This window comes from Quercus robur, chromosome 5 (assembly GCF_932294415.1).
Source record: "Quercus robur chromosome 5, dhQueRobu3.1, whole genome shotgun sequence".
Taxonomy (NCBI): Eukaryota; Viridiplantae; Streptophyta; class Magnoliopsida; order Fagales; family Fagaceae; genus Quercus; species Quercus robur.
In genome coordinates, this window is record NC_065538.1 from 85,270,809 (window position 1) to 85,277,600 (window position 6,792).

Here is a 6,792-nt window from a genome sequence, read left to right on the forward strand (position 1 = left end):
TATTCCTATAGTACCCGTTGAGAAGAATAGCGCTTAGTGCAGCGAAAAGGATTAATGGTTTGAATTTTTATTTGTCTGAAATTGTTTACAGTCTGATTTTGGAAGCAATGACACAGGATATCTTATTTAATATATGCTTGGAAGTGATAATGACCATATATTATGTAGTAGACTTATGATTGATGTTCAAAATCTAATGTGCCGATATAATCATTGATTTTTGCTTAGAACTTATGTTGTTTATTTCTTGATTAATCTTGTTTCTGCAGAGATGGGTGAAGGCGCAGTCAAGACGGTGATTCTAGAGTCGGTGTTGAAGAAGAGGAAGAGGGAGGGAGAATGGGCATTGGCAAAAATGCAAGATCTTGAGGCTACAAAAAAAAAAGATTAATGCAGAAAACCGGAAGTTGGATTTCAATAGGGCCAAGCAGTACTCAAAAGGAGTATGAACAGCGGTATGTATTATTAGTCATCTGTAATTATATTTAGTGAATACTGGAGCATTATGTTTTGATGATTCCTTAATTATTAATTATTATTTGGGCTATTCAGGAGAAGGAGCTGATTAGGCTGAAGCGTGAGGCAAAGATGAAAGGAGGCTTTAATTTTATGTTTTCCCGGAGGCCAAACTTTTGTTTATCATTCGCATTCGTGGGTAAGTTTCCATGTTTGATTACTCCGTTACGTGAATCTTTATGGTAGATCACCAGGTTCTTATATTTTGGAATTTGGAACTTACAATATCAATGCAACGCACCCAAAGACAAGAAAGATCTTGCAGCTTTTGCGTTTGAGACAGGTATTACATGAAACTCATCCCTTATGGTATTATATAACGGTATCTGGTTACTATGGTTTTTATTTTTGTCTTGGTCATGAAGGTAAATACATCCTTTTGAAAGGGTAAGGCAGGCTCAGACTATATGCTTGTTGTACTGTGTATTTGTATATAGACTAGCAGTACTCTTGTTTTTAAGCTATTTAGGTTTAAGATCCTTGAGTCATAGCCTAGAATTCTGAGGCAAAGCTCAATCCTCTAGTGTCAAGGTGTAAGAACGTTTTATTTTTAACTTTTAGATCTTTATATAAGCATTACGTATACACTATTCTAATAGGGTTACTGTTGAATAGTTTGTAACTTTAAGCCCTATGTTGTGAGGGTTAGTATAAGCTAATCTGAAACTATGCCTGATTCTTTTATTCTGAAAGCTGGGATATGGTGACTGTGGACTTACGAATGGAACGTGTATGGTCTTAGTGATAACACACCTTCAGTATACAGTGATTGGCCAATCAAACTCATCTAGGACTAGAAGTATGTGATCTTTCACCATTTTAAAATAATGGGACTGAAATAATGAAATTGAATGATTGAAGAAATTAGTAAAATTATTTTACCGGTGTTATCAATCATGGCTAACATGATTACTATTTCCTAGGCTGCTTGAGTGATGATTTAATCATGATTATTATGACTTTGAGTTGTAATGGTTTGATGTATTTTTGTCTATGTTTAACGAAATGCCTGGTTGATTAAACGTAGTTCTTAAACAAGACTCAGCTAATTTCTTTCATATTTCTTTTTTATTTTTCTTTAAAACAGAACTTCAATGGCGTCTTCTTGAAAGTGAACAAGGCTACAGTGAATAGGCTCCAAAGGGTTGAGCCTTATGTGACTTACGGGTGTGTATTTTTCTCTCTCTCCCTCTGGTCATTTGGCTTTCATAAACATCTGTAGTTCAAAATTTGCATGGCATCTCATTAAATGGTTGTGCATGTTTATAGATATCCCAACTTGAAGAGTGTGAGGGAACTGAACTATAGAAGAGGATATGGAAAGTTGAACCAGCAGAGAACTGCTTTGACTGATAACGCCATTGTTGAACAAGTTTGTAATTCCAAGATAGTGCTGTTTTGTGAGGGAAGTGTTTGTTTTAAATTGTTGCTTATATGCGATAATTAATGTTGTCACAGGCTCTGGGGAAGTATGGCATTATCTGCACGGAAGATCTCATCCATGAGATAATGACAGTTGGACCTCACTTCAAGCAAGCAAACAACTCCCTGTGGCCATTTAGGGCCTATTTGGATTGAGAGGGAGGGAAGAGGTAGTGGAAGAGAATAGAGTAGAGTTTATTAAAAATAGAGTAATTTTGGATCAATTTTACTCTATTGTACTCTATTCTACTTCATTTCCCTCTTTCTCAATCCAAATGGTTAAGCTGAAGGCACCCTTGGGTGGTCGAAAGAAAAAGAGGAACCAATACGTTGAGGGAGGAGATGCCGGAAATTGCGAGGATTTTGAAAGTTCAATAAGTGTATAAAACACTATAAACGTTTAGACCCCCAATTAACAAATTATCAATTCAAGCTTAATATCAAACAATTAATGTGCAGAATATGAACATAAACTTAATACAGAATTGATAAACAATCTAAATCAAATAAAATCACATCCACAGCAGAAATTAAATGGCAAAGATTAAGAGAAGAGAGATGCAAACACAAGGACAACACAACGATGTGTTATCGAAGAGGAAACCGAAACCCTCGGCGTAAAACCTCTCCGCTGCCCTCCAAGCGGTAAATAATCCACTAAAGAATGTAATTGGGATACATGAACAGCAGAAGACCCTCCAAGCTTAATCTACCCAGTGTACTTAAGCCCTCCAAGCTCCTACTCCAACGAGGTTGCGCCGAACTTTTGTCTTCTTTAGCTTACCCGATTCCGCTATAAATCATAGCATCAACCAATATGAAATTGGTCCCTTCCTAATTACTTCCCAAGCACCAAATGGCCTTCTCACAGATGTGGGTATAGTGAGAAAATGTTTTGGTAATGTACCTCTCAAGGATGTAACAATGGAGAGGGTGAGAGTAGAGAAATTTGAAGAGTCACTATGTGAAGATTGGGGATGAGTCAATCTTATTTTTCTCTAGGGTTTCTCTCTCAAAATTCTCTAGGGTTTTTCTCTCAAAATTCTCTCTGGAAGCTCTCTACATTTTGTGGGTATAAGGGGTATTTATACTTGTATGTGTTTGAAATGCGAAGAGTCAGTTTTTTCAAAATAGATTTGGCTGGCGGCTTGGCCTTGCGACTTGATTGAGCCGTGAGTTCCAGCCGCGAGGTAATTGAACGGTCAGTCTATACTTTTTGTCCTGTAGTGCTCCAGTTGGCATGACGCTTCAACTTCTGGCATGCTTGGCACATGTGCAACTTCTGGCGGCTTGCAAGCCGCGAGGCACCCGCGAGATCCAGTCGCGAGTCCCTGTTTCTTTGCACAATCTTGAACATTTCTTTACACTCTCTCACACATTATGTTGGGTTTTGTGAAGCTTAGTTTTGTTTGATCCAGTTCGATGACCCAACCCGAATAATATTGCGTGGTTTTTAATGGGAGATTTATTAAAGCTTAGTCCATTTTGTATAATAGAAACCAACTTTGATTAGGGTTTTATTGTGGGTTTGGTTGCCGTGTTTTTATTGTGAAGAATAATTGTAGCCACATCTTGTATTTTTTTTTCTTTCCTGATAATAGTGAAATCCCTGCAACTTCGTGGACGTAGGCAAATTGCCGAACTACGTAAATATTGTTTTGTGTGTGTGATTATTTTTTTCTTTGGCGTGTGTTTTCTCTTTTTTTTTTTCTCACAGGTTGGGATTTAGGTGAAATTCTCTACACATTACCCTTACATAATTCCCACCTAAATACAGGGTTACTAATTGCTAAAATACAAACAAATTTGGCACGGAATAAAGCCAACAAGATGATTGATAAAATTCAACCTTACAGATTTCATCAGCGAGATAATCAGGAGAATGAATTAGACTTCTGCACTATTTTGTTAGTTGGAGGATTGAGGTTTTCATTGTTCCTGGCTCTGGAAGTAATCTGAACACCAATTGTTAATGGTGTCTACCCTTTTTTTTTGGATATGAATTTCAGAAAATTTTGTTACCTTTTCAGTTAGTTTTTACCATTTATGAGTACTCAGTGGTGCTAATATTTTCCTTGGATTTTTATTATTACTTGTAGTATGTTGTTCTATTTTTTTATCTGCCAGTTATGTTTATTGCAAGAATCCATCTTCATTCAGAAATATGCTAGACACAATTTTTGCTGCTTTTTCATTCTTTCTCTATGATATTTCTTTTTCCAAATTCATCTGGCAAAAACATACTCTTGTAATCTAGAATCTAGAAATGCGGATGTACATTAATTCAGTAAAAAAAAAAAATGATATGCCATTTTTTAACTTAGACCTTAGAAATTTGTCTTGTGATTCTCGTGCATGTATTTTTTAGCAATTTATTGACTACAGGAAATCCCAAGGACTACTTCTTTGACCTTAAAATGGTTCTTGGGTCTGAGCCATGCGTCCGCGTATCCCACGAAATACGAGTTGTCATTATGCAAACGTGTTTCTATCCAAATTTACAAGAAAAGGGATTTTCTTCCTAACCTCAGGTCACTTTCATGGCAATTTCCTTCAATTTTACAATGAAATAAATGGCTCTCAAAAGTTTACAGACGAGAAGATTTTGTCGATAATTTGATTTCCTTGATATACTTTGCATGCATGTACCATGTTATTATCCCCTCTCTACATTATTTTGATTACTTATTCGTTTCATTAGCCCAAGTACATGGTGTATGGTAAGGTTAACATAAGACCATGCAGTCCCAACCAGGGACGGACTTAAAATTTTAAGCTAGAAGAGACCGGAATATAAGAAAAAGAAAATCCAAATAGGCATCCATATAGTATTAACAAATTATAAATACACAAAGTTATTATTTTTTAATACATTAAGATGCAATCATCTACTAACAAAGACAAAAACAAAAACAAAAACAAAATAATGTTGTTTTTTAATACTAGGTTTGCTAGAATTGTTTTTTGTTGAAATTAGAGCATTTATAGCAATGGTGCTAAAATTTTTTGCTTTTAACACCTCAAAAAAATATTTTATCTATTTTACCACCTTATTTTATAATACACCCAACATCAAATGTTCTTTTTTTTACTACTTAATTTAAAATAATATTAAAAATTCATTAAAATAATAAACGAAGAAAGAGAATTTGAGTTTTTTAATTGAAAGAAGAGAGATAACCTTAATAAATTATTGTATTTTATTTTTAACAATAACTTGTTACAGTCAACTGGTATTTATACTAGTTTCTTATAATTACAAAAAATTAGTTTTAACTTTTCCAATAACACATGGTTTTTTGGTGGTAAAATAATTTTTTTGCTAAAATAAAATCACCATTGTGAATATTTTTATTGTTTTTGTTAAGTTTTTGGATTGAATAATTATTAGTTAGACTAGGCTGGCTAGATTGATTGGGGAGGAAGGAGGCCTAAAGTTTTGGAAGGGAAACTCAACTAAAAAAAATGAAAAAAAGGAAAAGAAAGATATAATAAGTAAAAAAAAAAAAAAAAAAAAAAAGGGGCCAGGGGTGTGGGGCCCCACCTGATCCTTCCCTGGTCCCAACCAAGCCATTTTTACCTTATTTTCAACCCTCTTAAATTGCCCCCACTTGGTTACAAGCTCATGTTATTATTATGCTCGGCTTATCCATTTTGTACTTTGGGCAGAGAGTGCCCTGTTTACCGAGGCTCCCAAACATAAAGTACTCATGCTTTAGTAAAACGTGAGTAACCATATGTAGTCGGTTCAAAACATACAAAGCATGATTTCATTATTATTATTCTTTGGTAAGAAATTATACTGAAATAATTGAATAGAAATTAAAATAAAAGCAAGCAAGGTCGATAAACCTTTGAAGCTAATCTAATCTTCTTCTTCTTTTTGTATGTAATTAATGGCAATACTTTTGCTATTAAAACTCTCCTAATTATCATCATATTTAACTTTAATTGATCCAAGAGTTTTGTAGTTGAACTAGTATTTTTTTTTTCTTATATTTTGAATGAAAACGTCTTGAGTTCAAATTCTCATTCCCTGTTATAATTATTGAATTATAAAAATAAATGATTAAAATAAAAAAAATCACTCATAAGGTTTAAGTTAATACCAAGTAATACCAAGAATTTTAAAAAAATATTAAATTTTCTCCCTAAGCATGAATATCACTTAACACAATTTGAAAGTTCCTTGTTCCTCTAAATTTTATACTTCTTTCCAATAACTTGTCTTAGTGAAGAGGTTTTTGGTAGCCAATTGTAAATAAGTAACTGCCAGAAATGGAGAAGGAATTCGGAGGAACATGTGAATTTTCAAATAGTATTAATTTATGTTTAGAGAGCAAATTAGATACTTTGGAAAGTTTTGGTACGACCTAATCACTCAAACCTCTGGAGAGTAGTTTTTATATTTTATCCAAAATAAAAACAAAAACAAAAACCAAAACAAAACTTTAATTTGAAATGCTTGGCCAGTTTGGTTTCAAAAAGTGGTGTATCTACTTTTCATTTTCTGTATTTTATATTCAAAACTTAAATCTAAATATAGAAAAAAAAAAAAAAAAAAAAAAAAAAAAAAAAAACACTCATCTTCACATTTGATAGTGTTTGGTAAGTGATTTTGAATACATAATTTGAGTATAGAGTACATCATACCCGAGTTTGGTCATTTAAAAAAAAAAAAAATAACTTTTCTCAATTACACACACTGACATCACTAAAAAAAAAAAAGTAACTTTATTTTTCACAATATTTACAAATATGCCACTATATTTGTATTCATAGAAAATGAAAACGTTAAAAAGTTGTTTTTATTTTCTGTATTCAAATCTAACTTTAAGATACTGAAAATAATAA

General features: G+C 33.3%; 1 pseudogene; it reads left to right on the forward strand.

Moving 5' to 3' along the window:
• The first annotated feature begins 271 nt into the window (after window positions 1-271).
• LOC126729199 (60S ribosomal protein L7-4-like) lies at window positions 272-3,829 on the forward strand (annotated as a pseudogene).
• The last annotated feature ends 2,963 nt before the right edge of the window (window positions 3,830-6,792 follow it).